General features: G+C 54.3%; 1 protein-coding gene across 27 annotated transcripts in view; it reads right to left on the bottom strand.

Moving 5' to 3' along the window:
- Window positions 1–24,641, bottom strand: part of ptprdb (protein tyrosine phosphatase receptor type Db) — a 109,835-nt gene that overhangs the window by 70,069 nt on the left and 15,125 nt on the right. For all 27 annotated transcript variants that reach the window (XR_008950975.1, XM_057035566.1, XM_057035574.1 and 24 more), the window contains exons 3-5: window positions 18,512–18,538; window positions 10,234–10,309; window positions 5,258–5,302 (exon numbers count right to left, since the gene is read on the bottom strand). The gene's annotated coding sequence lies outside the window, so the exon portion shown is untranslated. The remainder of the gene's footprint in view (window positions 1–5,257; window positions 5,303–10,233; window positions 10,310–18,511; window positions 18,539–24,641) is intronic.

Here is a 24,641-nt window from a genome sequence, read left to right as displayed (position 1 = left end):
TCGGGTAGGATTGCAAACATTCAGGGAACATTCAGTCATATGCACTTTAATCACGCAGACTCAGATAGAGGGATCCACCGAAGCCCAGACGCACGGTCCCCAATGGGCGGAAATGTTGGGGAAACAAATAAACAACACGGAAACCCACACTCCACAAAGCGCAGACCTCAAGATGCTTTCACTGGATGCTAAAGGAGTAGCCTCCACGCTAATGAGCAGCCAGCCTGCTCTTCCACGTTCACGTTGACTTGGCTTGATGGGCGATGAGATATACATATATCTAAAATATATATAGATATATGTATATCTATATATATATATATATGTATGGAAAATATCAGATCTGCAGACAGCATGGAAGAAACAGAGTTCCTTTAGTCTCCGAGTGGGTTAGGAAAGGAGGGAGGAGAGAGGAGGAGAGGAGGGAGGAGAGGAGGTGGAGGCCCAAAGGTCCGGCACCAAGTGTGGCTCATGACACCAGCGCACACTAGCGAAGGAGAGCGAGGCTCTGCGGTGCGACGTTGTAGGGCGATGCCGGTATTATCGGACCCGGGATAGACAACGTGGCTCCGTACAGAGATTTATTCTTCTTGCCATTTAGGCAGTGATCTTAATGTTCCTAAACTACTCGCCGCCAACACAACGCCGAGGGCTGAACCGCGGCTGGACCAAAAGAGCGTAATTTAAAGTATAGAGACATGAGCTGGTGCTCTTGGAACATGGCTCCTCTCCTCTGCCCAGGGCAAATCCACAACAGCCAATTATCTGTCCCACACACACCGCAGCAGCTCCGTTGTGTTCTGGGGGTGTGTGTGTGTGTGGTGCAGCGTGTGTTGTTTTGTGTGTGCCAGCGTGTGTGTGTGTGGTGGCCAGCGTGTGGTGTGTACCAGGCGTGTGTACTCAGTGTTTGTATGATGTGCAGCGTGTGTGGTTGGTGTGTGTAGTGTGTGGTGTGCCCAGCGTGTGTGTGAGTGCTGCAGCGTGTATGTGTTGCCAGCGGGGTGTGTGGAGTGTGTGTTGGTGTTGTACAGCGTGTGTTTTTTGTGTGCACAGCGGTGTTGTGTGTGGGTGTGAAGAACCAGTGTTGTTGTGTGTGTGTGTGTGTGTGTGAAAAAGCCAGCGTAGTTGTGTGGTTGTGTGTGTGTGTGTGTGTGCCGCGTGGTGTGTGTGTGTTTTGAGCCTTAGGCGTGTGTGTGTGTGTGTGGCCCAAGCGTGTGTGTGTGGTGTGTGTGAGCCAGCATGGTGTTGGTGAGGTGTGTGTTGAGTCCTAGCGTGTGTGTGTGTGTGTGTGAGCCTTAGCGTGTGTGTGTGTGTGTGTGTGTGAGCCATCGTGTGTGTGTGTGTTGAGCCAGCATGTGCATGTCAGTTGTGTGTGTGTGTGAGCCAGCGTGTGTGATGTGTGTGATGTGTTGTGGTGTGTGTGCCAGCGTAGTGTGTGTGTAGTGTGTGAAGCCATGCGTGTGTTGTGTGTGTGTGTGTGAGCCAGCGTGTGTGTGTGTGTGTGAGCCAGCATGTGTGTGGTGGTGTGGTTGGGAAAAGGTTTGTGTGGTGTGTGAGCCTGCGTGTGTGTGTTGTGTGTGAGCCTGCGTGTGTGTGTTGTGTGTGTGTGGTGAGCCAGCGTGTGTGTGTGTGTGTGAGCCAGCATGTGTGTGTGGGTGTGGTGTGTGTGAGCCAGCGTGTGGCTGCATGTTCCACAGTGAGAGGGGGAGAAGGAGGGTGGAGGAGACGTTAGAGGGGGGAGGCGTTGAGGCCAAAGCAGACGTTGGCTCTGAAAGGGAAGGAGGCGCCTGGATGATGTGGTGGGGCTGCAAGGCCTCAGTTGAGCTGCTCCTGGTGACAGGTGGTCTGCTGACCAGGGCACGCCTCCTTATTGTGGGTTTTGGATCCTTCCAAGCTTTAGGGTTAGGGTTAGGGTTAGGGTCAGGGCTAGGGTTAGGTTGGGTTAGGGCTAGGTTGGGTTAGGGTTAGGTTTAGGGTTAGGGTTAGGGTTAGGGTTAGCCTCAGTCAAACCCTCAGTCCATCTTCAGTGGAGACACACAGCTCACAAGGTGACTGTTTGCCCCTTCAGTCACCTGGATGAGTGTTCATGGGGGGCAAAGTGCCCCCGCCCCGAGCCCTGCTCAAGCTCACTGTGGCATCTGGAACATTCAGCGTTACAGAACCTCTCCTGTCAACACGTACCGACCCCGCTAAGAGAACCTCCAGCCTGTGATCCACTCCTAGCCCGGCCTCTGCCGTTATTTCCCAAGGTGGGATTCAGAGCCCATTCCTAGCTCCGTACAGCGCTGCGCTCCATCCATCACAGCCACCGTGCGGCTTCGGCTCCGCTCCGCGGCTCCGCGCCGCGTCTTCTGTGTGGGTGAATCCTTCAGAGTTTGATGAAGTGTTGTAATCCTGCACGCTAGCAAAGCACACCATGAGATTCACAGGCGGCTTCCGCTTGGAATGAAACGTCTCAGCGACAGGAGTTATGGGATGCGTGTCCCACAAAGATGGCTTCATGTCTTCTGAATACATTTGGACGCCTCTGGTGGTTCTGACTCTAACGCAGCTGTGTGACGACTGAGGTTTGTTGGTTTCTTTCAGGCTGATCTGTGATTTAACCTCATTTTCAATTCTGCCTTTAAAGCTCAGGTTTGGAGCTACTTTACAAGCCAAACCATCTGAAGCCGCAGATCAGTTCTGGGCGTGGGCAGAAACGGGCCAACAAGAGAAAAGGCTGAACCGATGTCTGGACCCGCCGTGGTTGGACTGAGCGGCTCTTCCGCATTTTCCAACGGTACTGTGCTGCTCTCTATCTCCAGGCTTGATAATGCTCTGTCATGATGCACAGCATCAGCCTCAAACAATCCATTTAGCCGTTAGCTTTCTCGCTACAACAGCGGTGTGTGTTTAATGGGAAGCAACGCGGATCCGTCTCAGCCCTGCTTTTATCATTCACCCCCCCGATCCCTGGTGCCTGGATTGTGGAGCCTTTTATCTGTGTGTGAGTTGTTTTGTGAGTGAGAGCTGCCCTGGATGTGTGTGTTGTTTATATGGGGAATGCTAGTTAAAGCTTCTGGCCTTTCAGCCGGGCCGCACTTTCCCACGCCTTCCGTGCTAGCTGGTCTTCCCGTGATCTGCAACAGCTCCGCTCGTTCACTCCTCACGTCGACGCGCCTCGTCACGATGACCCGACTGAGCAGCATTGGCTCTGCACGGCGCCGTCAAATTTTAATTAGCATTAGCAACATCAGTTTAAATGTGCTGATAAAGAGAGTGGGGGGGGGACCTCTTCCATACTGTTCCGTTACATTCCAACATCCACTAAATTCCCCGTTTTTAATAAGCAAAGGTGTCCAGATGTGGTGGAGCTCTCAGAGCTTCGTGCCTTTAACGTTTTTTCATTTGAAAGATTCTGCCATGTCTGCCATGAACGGTAATCACCGTTGGCAACCTCATCCACGGCTAATCATGACTCAGCCCCTCCATATTAACACAGGCCCCCCCCCCACCCACTGAGCGTGCTCCTATAGCCGCTTCCTCTCCTCGGAGCCCTTTCATACCGACGGGTGTCACTGAGGAAATATCGGCGCTTCAACAGGAGCCATCGTAAAGAACAAAGACGGACTCTGTGGACGGTCAAGCATCAGAGAGAGACCTTTGGCAACGCTAATCTCATTAGCACAGTCCTCATGCTAAGCTGTTCCATTAGCGACTGGCTCACGACGACGTGGGCACTTGATCCATCTCGGACCCCCCCTAATTATCCAGTGACTCGTGTGAGGTAATTGGCAAATTGCAGCTTTCACGACAGTGGAACAAGGCTACAAACGGCCCCCAATTGGAGGAGCTAATAGAGCCGATAGCATTCCACGACGGGCTTCTTGTGCGTCCTCTGTCTCGCCATGACAGAGACGGCAGCGTGGGACAAGGGACGCAGGGTGAGAGACGCTGAAATGGGGACAATGTTTCCCTCCGTCGGCATTAGAAAAAGACAGCACAAGGGATTTTGGGAGGTGCTGTCAGGAGGTGCTTCAAGATCAGCCCTCTTCACAGAGAGAGCTCATCGGCTCCACTGTTCTCGTGTCACTGTTCACATCCGGCCACTGTGGTCCGCTTCCCCACGGCCGGAGATTATCCCCTCCTACCCGGGATTAGCCCCTCCGTCCCGGGATTAGCCCCGCCTCCCCGTTATTTAGCCCCACCCGAGACTAAGATCCGCTCCCGGCCCCTGATTTAGCCCCGCCTCCCGGGATTAGCCCCCACCTCCTGGGATTAGGCCCGCCTCCGGATTTGCCCCGCCTCCCGGGATTAGCCACCCCCCCCCGGGATTAGCCCCGCCTCCCGGGATTAGACCCGCCTCCCGGGATTGCCCCCTCCTTCCGGGACTAAACCTGTGGAAGAATCATCCAGGTGTAATCCCTGTGTGAAGCAGCGCCGTGCACCAGCGCTCTCTGCAGCTCGTACTGGGAGTATTACGCAAAGCAGCCGGTGCTGGTGATGTGGTGTGTGTGTGTGGTGTGTGTGTGTGTGTGTGTGTGTGGGGGGGGGGGTGATTGGGAGGGTTTACAATATCTGTGAAGACACCACACGGCTCAGAGCCTCGACAGGACACGGTATTTAAACTTCAAATGTTAAGTTAATCTTTTAGAGCCCTTCTGCTGGTCTTAACACTCAACAACACACAACACACACAACACAACACACACACACACAATACACACATGCACACACAACACACACACACACTCTCAAAACGGCAAAACAGCATTAAAGGCAAAGTACAACATCACAGCTTTTGTGAGGACCACTAATAAGAGCTAATCAACTAATCAACTATTACTAACAAGATGACCAGATGAGGTGTGTGTGTGTGTGTGTGTGTGTGTGTGTGTTGTGTGTGTGTGTGGGTGGTTAACCAGCAGAATATTAATAACAACAAAAACTGGAATCTAAAATTTTAACTTTTTCTCTGCTTTTAATTCAACTTTGTGTTAAACCCCTAATCTTCCTGATTTAGGGAACATTATATCAATCACACCCACCCACACACACACCCACCCACACCCACCCCCACACACACACCCACACACACACACACACACACACCCCACGCACACACCACACACACACACACGCACACACCCACACACATACACACACCACACACACCACACACACACACAGATATCCGTGCATCTTCATACACAAAAGGAAAGCCTCTGTGAGTTCAGTGACGTGCACGTGCACGTGCAGCGCGTGAAACGCTGCCTACCTTTGCTCATTGTTCATCCTGGAGCCTGAAGCGAGTGTGGAGCGTCTGGAAAGAGGAGAGCAGAGTTCAGCAGCTTGATCTTTGAAGGTCGGTGTGTGTTCTGTGTCTTGGCTGGGGGGGGGCGGATGTTGTGTGTGTGTGTGGGTGTGTGTGGTGTGTGTGGGTGTGGGGGGGGGGGTTCCGGGGACTTTGCGTGATCAAACGTGCACGATTTGTTGGTTGTGTCACTCTGCTGCCCCCTGTGTCCGGAGCTTCTCATGACCTACAGAATCCCACCTGATCCACCTGCAAGCGCCCCCCAGTGAGGGAACAGTGTTGCCTTCTGTGCACAGTGCACGTGCGTGCGTGCGTGCGTGCGTGCGTGCGACTCCCAGTGAAGCCTCCATGTCTGTGCGTGATCAGAAAACCTTTCAAAAAAGTTGGCCGACGTTCTTCTTTGATATATATATTTTGTGAGGCAGGTGTGTGTGAGGCAGGTGTGGTGAGGCAGGTGTGTGTGAGGCAGGTGTGTGAGGCAGGGTGTGAGGCAGGTGTGTGAGGCAGGTGTGTGTGAGGCAGGTGTGTGCGGCAGGTGTGTGAGGCAGGTGCGTGAGGCAGGTGGTGTGAGGCAGGTGTGTGAGGCAGGTGTGTGTGAGGCAGGTGTGTGAGGCAGGTGTGTGTGAGGCAGGTGTGTGCGGCAGGTGTGTGAGGCAGGTGCGTGAGGCAGGTGTGTGTGAGGCAGGTGTGTGTGAGGCAGGTGTGTGAGGCAGGTGTGTGAGGCAGGTGTGTGTGAGGCAGGTGTGTGAGGCAGTGTGTGTGAGGCAGGTGTGTGAGGCAGGTGTGTGAGGCAGGTGCGTGAGGCAGGTGCGTGAGGCAGGTGTGTGTGAGGCAGGTGTGTGAGGCAGGTGTGTGTGAGGCAGGTGCGTGAGGCAGGTGTGTGTGAGGCAGGTGCGTGAGGCAGGTGTGTGTGAGGCAGGTGTGTGAGGCAGGTGCGTGAGGCAGGTGTGTGAGGCAGGTGTGTGAGGCAGGTGTGTGAAGCAGGTGTGTGTGAGGCAGGTGTGTGAGGCAGGTGCGTGAGGCAGGTGTGTGAGGCAGGTGTGTGTGAGGCAGGTGTGTGAGGCAGGTGTGTGAGGCAGGTGTGTGAGGCAGGTGTGTGAGGCAGGTGTTGTGTGAGGCAGGTGTGTGAGGCAGGTGTGGTGTGAGGCAGGTGTGTGAGGCAGGTGTGTGTGAGGCAGTGTGTGAGGCAGGTGTGTGAGGCAGGTGTGTGTGAGGCAGGTGTGTGTGAGGCAGGTGTGTGAGGCAGGTGTGTGAGGCAGGTGTGTGAGGCAGGTGTGTGTGAGGCAGGCAGGTGTGTGTGAGGCAGGTGTTGAGGCAGGTGTGTGAGGCAGGTGTGTGTGAGGCAGGTGTGTGAGAGGCAGTGTGTGTGAGGCAGGTGTGTGGGTGAGGCAGGTGTGTGTGAGGCAGGTGTGTGAGGCAGGTGTGTGTGAGGCAGGTGTGTTGAGGCAGGTGTGTGAGGCAGGTGTGTGAGGCAGGTGTGTGTGAGGCAGGTGTGTGTGAGGCAGGTGTGTGTGAGGCAGGTGTGTGAGGCAGGTGTGTGTGAGGCAGGTGTGTGAGGCAGGTGTGTGAGGCAGGTGTGTGAGGCAGGTGTGTGTGAGGCAGGTGTGTGCGGCAGGTGTGTGAGGCAGGTGCGTGAGGCAGGTGTGTGTGAGGCAGGTGTGTGAGGCAGGTGTGTGTGAGGCAGGTGTGTGAGGCAGGTGTGTGAGGCAGGTGTGTGTGAGGCAGGTGTGTGAGGCAGGTGTGTGAGGCAGGTTGTGTGAGGCAGGTGTGTGCGGCAGGTGTGTGAGGCAGGTGCGTGAGGCAGGTGTGTGTGAGGCGGTGTGTGAGGCAGGTGTGTTGAGGCAGGTGTGTGAGGCAGGTGTGTGTGAGGCAGGTGTGTGCGGCAGGTGCGTGAGGCAGGTGCGTGAGGCAGGTGGTGTGAGGCAGGTGTGTGTGAGGCAGGTGTGTGAGGCAGTGTGTGTGAGGCAGGTGCGTGAGGCAGGTGTGTGTGAGGCAGGTGTGTGAGGCAGGTGTGTGTGAGGCAGGTGCGTGAGGCAGGTGTGTGAGGCAGGTGTGTGAGGCAGGTGTGTGAAGCAGGTGTGTGTGAGGCAGGTGTGTGAGGCAGGTGCGTGAGGCAGGTGTGTGAGGCAGGTTGTGTGAGGCAGGTGCGTGAGGCAGGTGTGTGTGAGGCAGGTGTGTGAGGCAGGTGTGTGTGAGGCAGGTGCGTGAGGCAGGTGTGTGAGGCAGGTGTGTGAGGCAGGTGTGTGAAGCAGGTGTGTGTGAGGCAGGTGTGTGAGGCAGGTGCGTGAGGCAGGTGTGTGAGGCAGGTGTGTGTGAGGCAGGTGTGTGAGGCAGGTGTGTGAGGCAGGTGTGTGAGGCAGGTGTGTGTGAGGCAGGTGTGTGAGGCAGGTGTGTGAGGCAGGTGTGTGTGAGGCAGGTGTGGGCGGCAGGTGTGTGAGGCAGGTGCGTGAGGCAGGTGTGTGTGAGGCAGGTGTGTGAGGCAGGTGTGTGTGAGGCAGGTGTGTGAGGCAGGTGTGTGTGAGGCAGGTGTTGCGGCAGGTGTGTGAGGCAGGTGCGTGAGGCAGGTGTGTGAGGCAGGTGTGTGTGAGGCAGGTGTGTGAGGCAGGTGTGTGAGGCAGGTGTGTGTGAGGCAGGTGTGTGAGGCAGGTGTGTGTGAGGCCGTGTGTGAGGCAGGGTGTGTGAGGCAGGTGCGTGAGGCAGGTGTGTGTGAGGCAGGTGCGTGAGGCAGGTGTGTGTGAGGCAGGTGTGTGTAGGCAGGTGTGTGAGGCAGGGTGTGTGAGGCAGGTGTGTGTGAGGCAGGTGTGTGAGGCAGGTGTGTGTGAGGCAGGTGTGTGAGGCAGGTGTGTGTGAGGCAGGTGTGTGAGGCAGGTGTGTGTGAGGCAGGTGCGTGAGGCAGGTGTGTGTGTGAGGCAGGTGCGTGAGGCAGGTGTGTGTGAGGCAGGTGTGTGAGGCAGGTGCGTGAGGCAGGTGTGTGAGGCAGGTGTGTGAGGCAGGTGTGTGAAGCAGGTGTGTGTGAGGCAGGTGTGTGAGGCAGGTGCGTGAGGCAGGTGTGTGAGGCAGTGTGTGTGAGGAGGTGTTGTGAGGCAGGTGTGTGAGGCAGTGTGTGTGTGAGGCAGGTGTGTGAGGCAGGTGTGTGTGAGGCAGGTGTGTGAGGCAGGTTGGTGTGAGGCAGGTGTGTGAGGCAGGTGTGTGTGAGGCAGGTGTGTGAGGCAGGTGTGTGAGGCAGGTGTGGTGTGAGGCAGGTGTGTGTGAGGCAGGTGTGTGAGGCAGGTGTGTGAGGCAGGTGTGTGAGGCAGGTGTGTGTGAGGCAGGTGTGTGTGAGGCAGGTGTGTGAGGCAGGTGTGTGAGGCAGGTGTGTGAGGCAGGTGTGTGTGAGGCAGGTGTGTGAGGCAGGTGTGTGTGAGGCAGGTGTGTGTGAGGCAGGTGTGGTGAGGCAGGGTGTGAGGGCAGGTGTGTGTGAGGCAGGTGTGTGTGAGGCAGGTGTGTGAGGCAGGTGTGTAGGCAGGTGTGTGTGAGGCAGGTGTGTGTGAGGCAGGTGTGTGAGGCAGGTGTGTGAGGCAGGTGTGTGAGGCAGGTGTGTGTGAGGCAGGTGTGTGCGCAGGTGTGTGAGGCAGGTGCGTGAGGCAGGTGTGTGTGAGGCAGGGTGTGAGGCAGGTGTGTGAGGCAGGTGTGTGAGGCAGGTGTGTGTGAGGCAGGTGTGTGCGGCAGGTGTGTGAGGCAGGTGTGTGAGGCAGGTGTGTGTGAGGCAGGTGTGTGAGGCAGGTGTGTGTGAGGCAGGTGTGTGAGGCAGGTGTGTGTGAGGCAGGTGTGTGAGGCAGGTGCGTGAGGCAGGTGCGTGAGGCAGGTGCGTGAGGCAGGTGCGTGAGGCAGGTGTGTGTGAGGCAGGTGTGTGAGGCAGGTGTGTGTGAGGCAGGTGCGTGAGGCAGGTGTGTGTGAGGCAGGTGCGTGAGGCAGGTGTGTGTGAGGCAGGTGTGTGAGGCAGGTGCGTGAGGCAGGTGTGTGAGGCAGGTGTGGAGGCAGGTGTGTGAAGCAGGTGTGTGTGAGGCAGGTGCGTGAGGCAGGTGCGGAGGCAGGTGTGTGAGGCAGGTGTGTGTGAGGCAGGTGTGTGAGGCAGGTGTGTGAGGCAGTGTGTGTGAGGCAGGTGGTGAGGCAGGTGTGTGTGAGGCAGGTGTGTGAGGCAGGTGTGTGAGGCAGGTGTGTGAGGCAGGTGTGTGAGGCAGGTGTGTGTGAGGCAGGTGTGTGTGAGGCAGGTGTGTGAGGCAGGTGTGTGAGGCAGGTGTGTGTGAGGCAGGTGTGTGAGGCAGGTGTGTGAGGCAGGTGTGTGAGGCAGGTGTGTGTGAGGCAGGTGTGTGAGGCAGGTGTGTGTGAGGCAGTGTGTGTGAGGCAGGTGTGTGTGAGGCAGGTGTGTGAGGCAGGTGTGTGTGAGGCAGGTGTGTGAGGCAGGTGTGTGTGAGGCAGGTGTGTGTGAGGCAGGTGTGTGTGAGGCAGGGTGTGTGAGGCAGGTGTGTGAGGCAGGTGTGTGAGGCAGGTGTGTGTGAGGCAGGGTGTGTGAGGCAGGTGGGTGTGTGAGGCAGGTGTGTGAGGCAGGTGTGTGAGGCAGGTGTGTGTGAGGCAGGTGTGTGAGGCAGGTGTGTGTGAGGCAGGTGTGTGAGGCAGGTGTTGTGTGAGGCAGGTGCGTGAGCAGGTGTGTGTGAGGCAGGTGCGTGAGGCAGGTGCGTGAGGCAGGTGCGTGAGGCAGGTGCGTGAGGCAGGTGCGTGAGGCAGGTGTGTGAGGCAGGTGGTGTGAGGCAGGTGTGTGTGAGGCAGGTGTGTGAGGCAGGTGTGTGAGGCAGGTGTGTGAGGCAGGTGTTGTGAGGCAGGTGTGTGAGGCAGGTGTGTGAGGCAGGTGTGTGTGAGGCAGGTGTGTGAGCTCTTGTTGTGAAGGTGCTGTGGTCACTAACCTGTATTAGTGAACAGGGTCACTGTGCAGCTTCATCCTGGAGCAATGAAAGACTGAGAAACCTCCTGAGAATTCTCCTGCAACAGAAGAAGCAAAGTTGGAGACGAGTTCGAGGGAGTTCGAGGCGGTTCGAGGGAGTTCGAGGGGCCTCGAGGGGGTTCGAGGTGGTTGGAGGGGGTTCGAGGTGGTTCGAGGGGGTTGGAGGTGGTTCGAGGTGGTTCGAGGGGTTCGAGGGGGTTCGAGGTGGTTCGAGGTGGTTCGAGGGGGTTCGAAGGGGTTCGAGGTGGTTCGAGGGAGTTCGAGGGGGTTCGAGGTGGTTCGAGGGGGTTCGAGGTGGTTCGAGGTGGTTCGAGGGGGTTCAGGGGGGTCGAGTGGTTCGAGGTGGTTCGAGGGGGTTCGAGGTGGTTCGAGGTGGTTCGAGGGAGTTCGAGGGGGGTTCGAGGTGGTTCGAGGATGTTCGAGTGGTTCGAGGTGGTTCGAGGGGGTTCGAGGTGGTTCGAGGATGTTCGAGGTGGTTCGAGGGGGTTCGAGGGGGTTCGAGGTGGTTCGAGGATGTTCGAGGTGGTTCGAGGTGGTTCGAGGGAGTTCGAGGGGGTTCGGGGGGTTCGAAGGGGTTCGAGGTGGTTCGAGGGGGTTCGAGGTGGTTCGAGGGGGTTCGAGGGGGTTCGAGGTGGTTCGAGGGGTTCGAGGGGGTTCGAGGTGTTCGAGGGGTTTCGAGGGTTTCGAGGTGTTTCGAGGGGGTTCGAAGGGGTTCGAGGTGGTTCGAGGGAGTTCGACGGGGTTCGAGGGGGTTCGAGGGGTTCGAGGGGGTTCGAGGGGGTTCGAGGGAGTTCGAGGGAGTTCGAGGGGGTTCGAGGTGGTTCGAGGGGGTTCGAGGTGGTTCGAGTGGTTCGAGGGGGTTCGAGGTGGTTCGAGGGGGTTCGAAGGGGTTCGAGTGGTTCGAGGGAGTTCGAGGTGGTTCGAGGGGGTTCGAGGGGTTTCGAGTGGTTCGAGGGGGTTCGGGGGTTCGAGGGGTTCGAGGGAGTTCGAGGGGGTTCGAGGGGGTTCGAGGGGGTTCGAGGGAGTTCGAGGGGGAGTTTCGAGGGGGTTCGAGGGGGAGCCCATCCTTTCAGAAGACCACATTCACAGAATGTTGCTTTGTCAAAAGCATCAGGATCAAATCATGGAGGGAAACATGGAAACGGAGGAATCAAAGAAGATGTGACAGAGTAAGTCATTAATTAACCTTAAATATTAATGAAAACATCCAATACAAATGTGTCAGAACAGTTTTGATGGGTATCCGAATACCTCGTGGCAACATTCTTCATGCCCCCCCATTTATCTCCTGCCCCATCTGGTTGTCAGAAGTCAACGTGCAATTCATAAAACCCGCCACGAGGGGGCGGTGTTACACCACTTCCGCACCTGGGAAGGCTGACTAATGTATTAAACGAGCATAGATGATGATGAAGATGGTGATGAAGATGATATGATGATGATGATGATGATCACCAGGCTGCCGGGGTCCAGAACCATGATCACATGATCACCAGGCTGCCGGGGTCCAGAACCATGATCACGTGATCACCGGCTGCCGGGGTCCAGAACCATGATCACGTGATCACCAGGCTGCCAGGGTCCAGAACCATGATCACGTGATCACCAGGCTGCCGGGGTCCAGAACCATGATCACATGATCCCCTCAACGCGTCCCGATGAACATGCTTTAGTCAGAGCGACCGAGGAAGTTTGGAATCTTTACGCGTTCCCTTAGATCGGGAAGTAAAAAGTGCTGTGAATGTCGAGGGCCACGACGGAGACTCCAGCACCAAGTGTTGATGAGCAGGAGGTGCAAACGAGTGTTTTCACCATTAATGCTGCTGGTGCAGCTCCGTGCACACCACCGTGCACACCACCGTGCACACCACACTGGTGCACACCACCGTGCACTAAAGCCTCCGTTTGAGTCGCTTCATTTAAAGCAGTTTTCCCTCTGCAGCTGTATTTTCCATCCTTCCCTGAGAATGAGATGACCAGTCCGGACATGCTAGCTGGCTAACTGCTAGCACCACTTTAGCTTCATACGCTATTGAGACCGCTTCACGCTGGATGGAACCATCACGAGTCTTTCACCTTTGAGGACCTTAAAGTTGCCAAACTGTTGCTGCAAAAGCAGTTTAAACTCTATAAATCATTTTTAAGATAAAGCGTTCCAAATAAGTCGTTAGCCGTCGGAGGGAGCCGCGGTTAGTTAACCCGAACCCGAACCCTTTGTGGCGCCGCGGTGGCTGGACTCATCATCACCATCCTGAAGGACCAGCTGGAGCTGCCACAGATTCTCAGCGCTGTCCGAGTTTTAACGACGGATGAAAGAGGTGAAAAAGCGTCGGCAGAAGAGAGAAAAATGAAGGAGTGAGAGCGGAAAATAATGAGGTTTGAAAAAGGAGAGTTTCTGAACGTCGTCCTGCTCATCTGCTCAGGACGTAGCATCTGTTAGCAGACTGTTAGCATGTAGCGCTCCATGATGGTGGGGGGGGGGGGGGCGGAGGCACAGCTAGCAGGAAGCTGGACACCTGCTTCCCTGGATGAGGTCACCAATGTTGGGCTGGATCAGGACCCATGGGCTCTCCTAACCAGCCTCCTCAGCTCCTCTCTGACCCACTTCCTCTTCCTGTCTCGTTCCTGCACCATCCTCCACCTGCTGATGCAGCTGCCCCCAATTCTCCACAGAGACGAATCGGATCAGCACGTGCACACGTTTAATTAAGAACCAACGAGGGTACGGGTGCGAGTGTCCCCCTCGGCTCTGGAGCCCCTCCAGGGGGTCAGGCTTCATTTTTCTGGGGAAAATGTCACCGTGGAGACGATAAAAACACAAATGAACTTTGATTTTAAAGGACACGAAGCCGCTAAAACCTGATTCTGCAATATTAAAGAAAAACTTCTTCCTTTGATCTTTTATATATGATATTTTATTGGATAGTTCTCACACAATGATACTCTGGTCTAGAGCGTGTGTGGGTGTGTGTGTGTGTGGGGTGGGTGAGTGAGTGTGTGTGTGTGTGGGTGAGTGTGTGTGTGGGTGTGTGTGTGTGTGTGTGTGTGGGTGTGTGTGTGTGTGTGTGGGTGTGTGAGTGTGGGGTTGTGTGTCTCGTGTGTGGTGTGTGTGGGTGCGTGCGTGTGGGTTTGGGTGCGTGCGTGTGTGGTGTGTGGGTGCGTGTGTGGTGTGTGCGCGGTGTGGGTGCGTGCGTGTGTGTGTGTGTGGTGCGTGCGTGTGTGTGTGTGTGGGTGCGTGTGGTGTGGTGCGTGCGTGATGTGTGGTGTGCGTGTGGGTGTGGGTGAGTGAGTGTGTGTGTGTGGGTGCGTGCGTGGTGTGGTGGTGGGTGAGTGTGTGTGTGTGTGAGTGTGGGTGTGGGTGGTGCGTGTGTGTGTTGTTGGGTGCGGGTGGTGTGTGGGTGCTTGTGCGTGTGTGTGTGGGTGCGTGTGTGTGTGGTGTGGTGTGTGTGTGTGTGGTGTGTGTGTGCTGTGGTGTGTGGGTGTGTGCGTGTGGGTGTGTGTGCGTGCGGTGTGTGTGTGTGTGGGTTGCGTGCGTGTGGGTGTGGGTGCGTGCGTGTGTGTTGTGTGTGGTGCCGTGTGTGTGTGTGCGCGTGTGGGTGCGTGCGTGTGTGTGTGTTGGGTGCGTGCGTGTGTGTGTGTGTGGTGCGTGTGTGTGTGGGTGCGTGCGTGTGTGTTGTGTGTGCGTGTGGGTGTGGGTGCGTGCGTGTTGTGTGTGGTGGGTGCGTGCGTGGTGTTGTGTGGGTTGCGTGCGTGTGGTGTGTGTGGGTGCGTGTGTGTGTGTGTGTGCGTGTGGGTGTGGGTGCGTGCGTGTGGTGTGTGTGTGTGGGTGCGTGTGTGTGTGGGTGGTGCGTGTGTGTGTGTGTGCGTGTGGTGTGGGTGCGTGAGTGTTTGTGTGGTGTGTTGCGTGCTGTGATGTGTGTGGGTGCGTGTGTGTGTGTGTGCGTGTGGGTTTGGGTTGCGTGCGTGTTTGTGTGTGGTGTTGTTCGTGCGTTTGTGTGTGGGGTGCGTTGTGTTGTGTGTGTGCTTGTGGGTTTTGGTGCGTTGTGTGGTGTTGTGTGGTTTTCGTGCGTGGTTGTGTTGTTGGGTGCTGTGTGTTTGGGTGCGTGCGTGTGGTGTGTGTGTGTGTGGTGGTGTGCGTGTGGTGCGTGCGTGTGTGTGTGTGTGGTGCGGGTGTGTGTGGGTGCGTGCGTGTGTGTGTGTGCTGTGGCGTGTGGGTGTGGGTGCGTGCGTGTGTGTGTGGGTGCGTGCGTGTGTGTGTGGTTGCGTGTGGGTGTGGGTGCGTGCGTGTGTGTTGTGTGGGTGCTGCGGTGTGTGGTGGTGTGGGTGCGTGTGGTGTGTGTGGGGGTGTGGGTGCGTGCGGTGTTGGTGTGTGGGTGGTGTTTGTGTTTGTGTTTGCGTGTGTGTGGTGTGGTTGTGTGGCGGGGGTCTTTCTCCCAGTATTTCTGGGACCCGTCCCCATTGCAAAGCCTCGTTAGATCAGAGGGTCTTTGGTTAAATAGCCCATAATTCCAGGGATTCCTGGAGCAACATTCCCGACAGGAGGACGAGCGGGGCAGCGGAAGCCGACAGGTCCGGATCTGCTTCAATGCTCTGAAGCTCAGGTTCCTCCAGCTACATCATGAAATCAGGCGCAACCGAGAGGCGGCGAAGGAACCAGCTGAAATAGCTGCTAGCTTGTTAGCTTGACGCTTGTTAGCATGATGCTTGTTAGCTTTAATGCTTGTTAGCATGATGCTTGTTAGCTTGATGCTTGTTAGCATGATGCTTGTTAGCATGATGCTTGTTAGCATGCAAAAGTGATGCTTTAAGCACAAGAAAACAAAGCAGTTCTGTAGGAAAAAGGGATCTGACGAGTGGAGGAACGACGCTGACGTTAGGCTGAGAGGCTTAGATGGAGATGACACTGACCCCCCCCCCCCCCCGCCCCCGTTAGTGTGGGAGAACCCCCCCCCCCTAATGTGGGAGAACCCCCCCCCCCTTAGTTGTGGAGAACCCCCCCCCTTAATGTGGGAAACCCCCCCCGTTAGTGTGGGAGAACCCCCCCCCCCGTTAGTGTGGGAGAACCCCCCCCCCCAGTTGTGGAGAACCCCCCCCCTTAATGTGTCAGAACCCCCCCGACGCTGCTTCTGTGCTTGTTTGGGTTCAATTGTTGCTCCTGAAGACGCACATTTAAATCCCAACTTTGAGCTCTTACCTGGATCATCCCTCCTCCCTCCTCATCCCTCCTCCCTCCTCATCCCTCCCCCCCCTCATCGAATCATCCCTCCTCCTCATCCCTCCTCCCTCCCCCCCATCCCCTCCTCCCTCCCCCCTCCTCTCATCCCTCCTCCCTCCCCCCTCCTCATCCCTCTTCCCTCCCCCCTCCTCATCAAATCACCCCCCCACCTCCCTCCTTCTCCACTTCCTTCTCCTCCTGCGCTGCATTATAATAGACTCCTTGGCACCTCCACCAACACTCACCTGAGCAGCTCTTTTCTTCCCCCCTTCATCCCTTCATCCTCTCTCCAATCCCACCATATCCCAACCATCCCTCTCATTTCCCTTTATTCCCTTCCCTCTCTGTAGCTGTCTAAACTTTCATCATGTGCCCTCCTGCTTGATCTCGTAATCTCTCCTCACTGGATCCTCCCTATCCCCTTGGCTCCTTCCCCTCCTCCCTCTTTCTCACCCTCCTTCCCACCTCTCCCAGTCTGGTAATGAGATGAAGAGTCAGAGACGTGAATTCCAGCTCGGAGCTGCACCAAAACGAACACGGGAAACCCACCGTGGGCCCGGATGGGGCCAGCCGTGGTCCGGGCCAGGCCGTGGTCCGGGCCAGGCCGTGGTCCGGGCCAGGCCGTGGTCCGGGCCAGCCGTGGTCCGGATGGGGCCAGGCTGTGGTCCGGGCCAGGCTGTGGTCCGGGCCAGGCCGTGGTCCGGATGGGGCCAGGCTGTGGTCCAGGCCAGGCTGTGGTCCGGGCCAGGCTGTGGTCCGGGCCAGGCCGTGGTCCGGATGGGGCCAGGCTGTGGTCCAGGCCAGGCTGTGGTCCGGGCCAGGCTGTGGTCCGGGCCAGGCTGTGGTCCGGGCCAGGCCGTGGTCCGGATGGGGCCAGGCTGTGGTCCAGGCCAGGCTGTGGTCCGGGCAGGTTGTGGTCCGGGCCAGGCCGTGGTCCGGGCCAGGCCGTGGTCCGGGCCAGCCGTGGTCCGGGCCAGGCCGTGGTCCAGGCTAACCCTAACTAACCCTAACACACATTAGCATGTAGCACAGTTTCATCGTGTGGTACTGCTGTGTGCGTTTCTGTGTGAATAAATGTGTTAATTCTGTTAATACCAAAGACTTCCTGTATAAAAGAAATATGACATCAGGTTGAACCAATCAGCTGAGCCTAATGCCATTATTGGGTGTTATTGACGGAGGTTTAGAAAACCACACTAGTAAAAGTATAAACGGCAGGCAGGGGTTCGAGTTAACCCTAACCAGGTTATTATTCATAGTTTGATGAAGCAGTTTTCAAATCAGTTCTGTCTCAGTTATGTCGTCAGTAAAATTCCACTTGGAGTTAGTTTTCATATGTTTCCCTTTGATGACCAACAACATGTGAGCTTTACAACTTTATAACTGCAGTGAAGATGAGACATGCTGAACTAGAAAAATGGGGTTTTAATCTGTAATAATTACAAAAAGAAGAACGAGGCTCCAAGCTGATCAAAGCAGACAGCAAAGCCAAGTCCTGTGTGGAGCCCAGTGGGGCGGATGGAACCTCAGGGGAGTCAAAGGTGAGTCTCCAGTCGCCAAGTCAATCAAGAACATCTAAAGTTACTCAAGAACATCTAAAGTTATTCAAGAACATCTAAAGTTATTCAAGAACATCTAAAGTCAATCAAGAACGTCTGAGTTACTCAAGAACATCTAAGTTACTCAAGAACGTCTAAAGTTACTCAAGAACATCTAAAGTTATTCAAGAACATCTATAGTCAATCAAGAACGTCTGAAGTCAATCAAGAACATTTAAAGTTACTCAAGAACATCTAAAGTTACTCAAGAACATCTAAAGTCACTCAAGAACGTCTGAAGTCAATCAAGAACATTTAAAGTTACTCAAGAACGTCTGAAGTCACTCAAGAACGTCTGAAGTCAATCAAGAACATCTAAAGTTACTCAAGAACATCTAAAGTTACTCAAGAACATTTAAAGTCAATCAAGAACATCTAAGTTACTCAAGAACATCTAAAGTTATTCAAGAACATCTAAAGTCAATCAAGAACGTCTGAAGTCAATCAAGAACATCTAAAGTTACTCAAGAACATCTAAAGTTACTCAAGAACATCTAAAGTCACTCAAGAACGTCTGAAGTCAATCAAGAACATCTAAAGTTACTCAAGAACATCTAAAGTTACTCAAGAACATCTAAAGTTACTCAAGAACATCTGAAGTCAATCAAGAACATCTAAGTTACTCAAGAACATCTAAAGTTACTCAAGAACGTCTAAAGTCACTCAAGAACATCTAAAGTTACTCAAGAACATCTAAAGTTACTCAAGAACATCTAAAGTTACTCAAGAACGTTTTAAGTCAATCGAGAACATCTAAAGTTACTCAAGACATCTAAAGTTACTCAAGAACATCTGAAGTCAATCAAGAACATCTAAAGTTACTCAAGAACATCTAAAGTCTCAAGAACGTCTAAAGTCACTCAAGAACATCTAAAGTTACTCAAGAACATCTAAAGTTACTCAAGAACATCTAAAGTTACTCAAGAACATCTGAAGTCAATCAAGAACATCTAAAGTTACTCAAGAACATCTAAAGTTTACTCAAGAACGTCTAAAGTTACTCAAGAACATCTAAAGTTACTCAAGAACATCTGAAGTCAATCAAGAACATCTAAAGTTACTCAAGAACGTCTAAAGTCACTCAAGAACATCTAAAGTTACTCAAGAACATCTAAAGTTACTCAAGAACATCTAAAGTTACTCAAGAACATCTGAAGTCACTCAAGAACATCTATTCACATCATTGTTGCCAAAGCTCTCTTGAGTGTGGACCACGTATGTGGGACACGTGTCCCAGAGAGCAGAAAAGCCCCGTTGGTGCCCACGTTTATGCATTTTGGAGGCCTGGGGGGCAAAGAGTCTGCAGCTGCATCTCCAGCCAAAGTTCAAAGGTGGAGGGTTCGTGAGAGCCACCTCCATGAGGCTTGTTTGGGCTGAGGAGGCAGGAGACAGAACAAGAGAAGAAAAAGGCGACGTGGATCTCTTACCTGTCAGAAGTGCTTCAACAGTTCAAACTGCGAAGAGACAGAACAAGAGAAGAAAAAGGCGACGTGGATCTCTTACCTGTCAGAAGTGCTTCAACAGTTCAAACTGCGAAGAGGAGTTGGGAGGGGAGAGACAAGGGGGAGGGAAAGGGTGAGGGAAAGGGAGGGAAAGGGGGGGGGAAGGGGGGGAGGGAAAAGGGAGGAAAAGGGGAGAAAGCATGACGTTAGCTTCAGAGAAGAACAACCTCGCACAACACGTCATATTACAAAGACACTAAATGCGCTACATTAAAATGACGTTATTACGATGAATGAAAATGTCATTTCAGCGTAAATGAGGGTTTACAGGTGGCCTGTGTTTGACCTTTACACCCGAAGGCTCCTGTGTTTGACCTTAGCAACCCGGGGGCTCCTGTGTTTGACCTTAGCACCCGAAGGCTCTGTGTTTTGACCTTAGCACCCGAAGGCTCCTGTGTTTGACCTTAGCACCTCAAGGCTCCTGTGTTTGACCTTAGCACCTCAAGGCTCCTGTGTTTGACCTTAGCACCCGAAGGCTCCTGTGTTTGACCTTAGCACCCGAAGGCTCCTGTGTTTGACCTTAGCACCTCAAGGCTCCTGTGTTTGACCTTAGCACCTCAAGGCTCCTGTGTTTGACCTTAGCACCCGAAGGCTCCTGTGTTTGACCTTAGCACCCGGGGGCTCCTGTGTTTGACCTTAGCACCTCAAGGCTCCTGTGTTTGACCTTAGCACCTCAAGGCTCCTGTGTTTGACCTTAGCACCCGAAGGCTCCTGTGTTTGACCTTAGCACCCGAAGGCTCCTGTGTTTGACCTTAGCACCTCAAGGCTCCTGTGTTTGACCTTAGCACCCGAAGGCTCCTGTGTTTGACCTTAGCACCCGAAGGCTCCTTGTGTTTGACCTTAGCACCCCCGGGGCTCCTGTGTTTGACCTTAGCACACCCCGAGGCTCCTGTGTTTGACCTTAGCACCTCAAGGCTCCTGTGTTTGACCTTAGCACCTCAAGGCTCCTGTGTTTGACCTTAGCACCCGAAGGCTCCTGTGTTTGACCTTAGCACCTCAAGCTCCTGTGTTTGACCTTAGCACCTCAAGGCTCCTGTGTTTGACCTTAGCACCCGAAGGCTCCTGTGTTTGGACCTTAGCACCTCAAGGCTCCTGTGTTTGACCTTAGCACCCGAAGGCTCCTGTGTTTGACCTTAGCACCCGAAGGCTCCTGTGTTTGACCTTAGCACCTCAAGGCTCCTGTGTTTGACCTTAGCACCCGAAGGCTCCTGTGTTTGACCTTAGCACCCGAAGGCTCCTGTGTTTGACCTTAGCACCTCAAGGCTCCTGTGTTTGACCTTAGCACCCGAAGGCTCCTGTGTTGACCTTAGCACCTCAAGGCTCCTGTGTTTGACCTTAGCACCTCAAGGCTCCTGTGTTGGACCTTAGCCACCCGGGGGCTCCTGTGTTTGACCTTAGCACCTCAAGGCTCCTGTGTTTGACCTTAGCACCTCAAGGCTCCTGTGTTTGACCTTAGCACCCGAAGGCTCCTGTGTTTGACCTTAGCACCCGGGGGCTCCTGTGTTTGACCTTAGCACCTCAAGGCTCCTGTTGTTTGACCTTAGCACCTCAAGGCTCCTGTGTTTGAACCTTAGCACCTCAAGGCTCCTGTGTTTGACCTTTACACCTGCAGTCTTGAACATCCAGGAGAAAGCAGAATGCTCCTTTCCTGGTGTCCACACACTCCCTCCTGGCATATTTCTCATGTTGCACGGCATCGTTTGATCAAACCTCCAGCAAATACGAGTGTTCGAGGCTTTTACGTCCTCCTGACCTCATTGGCCTTCGATAGCAACACACACTGTCAAATCTCTGTAGCGGTTCCAAAATCTGAGTTAAAATAAGATTATAAGAAGAAGATCCTGTTTGCTCTGTCAACCACAGAAGGTTACGACACTTTTGTAGCATTTGCTCAATAATGGTCAAACATTGAAGGTGTGACACAAGTGAGATGCTAAGCTAAGTGTGAAAAAGGACGCTATCAATAGCATAAATGGCCCATCTGAGCTAAAATATGAGGATCGTAGGGAAGTAGATAGGGAAGGTAGGGAAGGTAGGGTAGATAGGGAAGTAGGGTAGATAGGGAAGGTAGGGTAGATAGGGAAGGTAGGGTAGATAGGAAGTAGGGAGGTAGGGTAGATAGGGCCGGTCGGGAACGTCGGGTGATAGGGCAGGTCGGGCCGGTCTGGTATATCGGGCCGGTCGGGTACTCTGGCCGGTCGGGTCGCTAGTGCCGGTCGGACCGTAGGTCGCTCGGGCCGCCGGGCCGGTCGTCGCTCGGGCCGGTCTGGCCCCGTCCGCAGGTGTCGGGTCGCTCGGAAGGTCGGTCGCTCGGGCCGGTCGGGCCGATCGGGCCGGTCGCGTCGCTCGGGACGGTCGGGTCGCTCGGGCCGGTCGGGTTGCTCGGCAGGTCGGGCCCGTAGGGTAGCTCGGGCCGGTCGGGCCGCTCGGGCCGGTCGCGTCGCTCGGGCCGGTCGGGTCGCTCGGGAAGGTCGGGTTGATAGGGAAGGTAGGGTAGATAGGGAAGATGTCTGTGTAATTCTCGTCATCCAGGTCATTGTATCCACGGTCGTTTTTCTCTGTCAACTGGACTGGGTTTCTCTTCTTGAATAAGAAAACTACCTTGGTTGATAGGGAAGGTAGGGAAGGTAGGGCAGATAGGGAAGGTAGGGCAGATAGGAAGGTAGGCAGATAGGGAAGGTAGGGCAGATAGGGAAGGTAGGGTAGATAGGGACGGTAGGGCAGATAGGGAAGGTAGGGCAGATAGGGAAGGTAGGGTAGATGGGAAGGTAGGGCAGATAGGGAAGGTAGGGTACATCCAGATGTTCCAGGGAAGCAGGAGCCAGAAGGCTTCACCCCCCCAACACACTCAATTACTCTTGTGGATACGGTGGCAGACAGAACCTGTAATGAACTCCTGACAGACAACACGACACCGTGAGACAATGTGACACTCATGACTGCACAAACACTTAAACACGGGGGGGGCAAGAGAGTTGGGGGTTGGGTAGAAGGGTATAGAGAGAGAGAGAGATAGAGACGAGAGAGAGCTATATAGAGAGCGAGAGAGAGAGAGAGAGAGATAGAGAGAGAGCGATCAGAGTGCTTCATTAGTCGGATTAGATAGATTACCCTCCCTAAGGAGACATTGACCAAGAGGCCATTGATCTACTGAGCTGAGCCAGTGTGTGTGTGTGTGTGTGTGTGGTGTGTGTGTGTGTGTAAAGTAGCTCACTGATGGAATCTTTAAGTTGTTTGTGTAAGCACAGTGAGTCTGATCCAATTGTGTTTAATGGAGAGACAAAGAAACATGTTGTTGACATATTCATTAGACTCCCTCTCTCCCTCCTCTCTCCCTCCTCTCTCCCTCCTCTCTCCCTCCCTCCTCTCTCCCTCCCCCTCCTCCCCTCCTCCTTCCCTCCCCCCTCTCCTCTCCTCCCTCCTCTCTCCCTCCCTCCTCCCTCCCCTCCCTCCTCCCCCCTTCCCTCCCATCCTCTCTCCCTCCCTCCCCCCCCCCTCCTCCTTTCCTCCCCCCTCCCTCCCCCCCCTCCTCCTCTCCCCCTTCCCTCCTCTCCCCTCTCCCTCTCCCTCCCTCCCGCTCTCCCCTCCCTCCCCCCTCTCTCCCTCCCTCCCCTCCCTCCCTCCCCCCTTCCCTCCCCCCTCTCCTCCCTCCCTCCCCTCCCTCCCTCCCCCCTTCCCTCCCCTCCCTCCTCTCTCCCTCCCTCCCCTTCCTTCCCTCTCTCCTTTCCCCCTTCCTCTCCTCTTTCTCCTCTCCTTCTCCCTCCCTCCCTCCCTGTTCGTGTGTGTGTGAGTGAGTGAGTGAGTGAGGGCGTGTGTGTGTGTGTGTGTGAGTGAGGGCGTGTGTGTGTGTGTGAGTGAGGGCGGTGGTGTGTGTTGAGAGCGTTTGTGTGTGTGTGCGTGTGTGTGTGAGTGCGTGTGTGTGTGTGTGTGTGAGGGCGTTTGTGTGTGTGTGTGTGATTGCGTGTGTTGTGTGTGAGTGAGGGCGCGTTGTGTGTGTGAGTGAGGGCGTGTGTGGTGTGTGTGTGTGTGCTGTGAGTGGTGTGTGCGTGCGGTCGTGTGTGTGGGTGTTGTGTGTGCGTGCTTGCGGGTTTTTAGTTGGTGTTCGTTTTTTTTTTCTGTGTGTTTTTTCTTTTTTCTGTGTGTTTTTTTGTAGATCTTTTTTTTTTGTGTTTTTGTGTGTTTTTGTGTTTTTTTTGCGTGTTTTGTTGTTTTTGTGCTTTTTTTTTGTTTTAGTGTGTTGTGTTTTTGTTTTTCGTTCTTTTTTGTTTTTCGTTTTTGCTTTGTTTGTTTTTTTTTGTGTTTTTGTTTGTTTGTTGTTTTGTTGTTTTTTTTTTTGTTGTGTGTTTTTTCTTGCGTTTTTGTGTGTGTGAGGGCGTGTGTGTGTGTGTGATGAGTGAGTGGCGTGTGTGTGTGTGGTGTGGTGTGAGTGAGGGCGTGTGTGTGTGTGAGAGCGTTTGTGTTGTGTGCGTTTGTGTTGTGTGTGTTTGTGGGCGTGTGTGTGTGTGTTGTAGTGCTTTTGTGTGTTTTGCTTTTTTTGTGTGTGTGAGTGAGGGCGTGTGTTTGTGTGTTTGTTTGTTTGTGTTTTTTATTCAGCGTTTGTTTGTGTGTGCTTGTTTTGTGTTTGTTTTTTCTTTCGTGTGTGTGTGTGAGGGCGGCATGTGCGACGTGTTCACACTCACTTGTGCGTTTGTTCAGAAGACGCAGATGTGGAGATAATGAAGTCACTGGGTTGTGTCTTTAATTACACCTGCATGTATCAGCTAATTAGACATGCTGACACACACCTCTGCACATATGCTCCCTCCCTCTCACACACGCACGCATGCACACACACACACACACACACACACAGTGGCAACAACCACACTCCCATAAAAACATTTGTGTCACACTCTCGGCAGATTTTGAGCCAAACTTCCCAGGAAGTTTTCTGACACCAGTTTAAAAACAGCTCCTGACTGGAGGTGAGACGGCGCCGAGGACACGAGGATCTCACCCTGTCTCGCACACGCGTCACTTCTCTCACTTTTACACTCTTCCTTCCTGCGCTCACACAACTCCCCCGTCTCAGCAGACCAGCTTGTGTTCATACGCGTGCGTGTGCGTGTGCACGTGTGTCCCCAGCCCACGGCGGCCGCCGGCGTGCTGGAGGCAGCCATGTTGGTCCCTCCCAGGACGTCAGCTCGTCTCCACGGAATATTTGATCTGCGACTCTCTTTTCCCACTTCCAAGGAAAGAATCTCTGTCAAACGCTCCCTTCAAACACACATGTGCTGTAGCTCTCTCTCTCTCTCTCTCTCTCTCACACACACACGTGCACACACACGTGCGCAGAACATATGGCTGTTTTTCTCTTCTCTGAAGCGTTGCTTTGAAGCTATGGCGCCCGTATCGATTGGCGCTCAGACGAGCTCCCTCGCCAGAGCTCCTGATTATCTGTCGCTTTCGTTCAAACAGAGCACAGGATAGAGGGGCTTACACACCTGACGCTCACTCACACGTGCACGGACGCGCACAGGCACACACACACACGGGGAGAGTGAGATGAGCTTTAAGTGAGTCCGGATCCTGAAGGGGAGCTGTTCTCATGCTGAATGCTAAAGGAGACACAATAAACTTCGGTGGACTGATGAAACCTCAGAGAACAATTTCCCCAGAAATTCTTTTCTCAAATTAAAAAACCTCCTGAGGGCAAAATGATGAGACGTGTTTTAGAATAAATGCCAAACCTTGGAGGCCGGGGCAGGTTTAGGCCCGACAATCACCACACATTTACCGCCTCAGTAAATACAGGAAGTGCTTAATGGCCACAGGAGGAAGCCAAAGAGCAGGAGATGTTGATGGCCCAGCACCTCATGAAAAGACTTGATTTACACGCTTATAGTTGCTCTCAGGGACAAAGGACACACACGGCTGCATACGTGCACGGACACACCTGCACACACATGCAACACATCAGTCATGCTTGGATTTACATCCGGTCTCAGCTATGGGATGTGACGGACATAAACATTCCTGTAATTCATGCTCTAAAGGGCGGCGCTCTGGGAAGCCA

This window comes from Takifugu flavidus, chromosome 6, assembly GCF_003711565.1.
Source record: "Takifugu flavidus isolate HTHZ2018 chromosome 6, ASM371156v2, whole genome shotgun sequence".
NCBI classification, from domain to species: domain Eukaryota; kingdom Metazoa; phylum Chordata; class Actinopteri; order Tetraodontiformes; family Tetraodontidae; genus Takifugu; species Takifugu flavidus.
The sequence above is the reverse complement of the archived record's forward strand: the minus strand, read 5'-3'. Positions and strand labels throughout refer to the sequence as shown.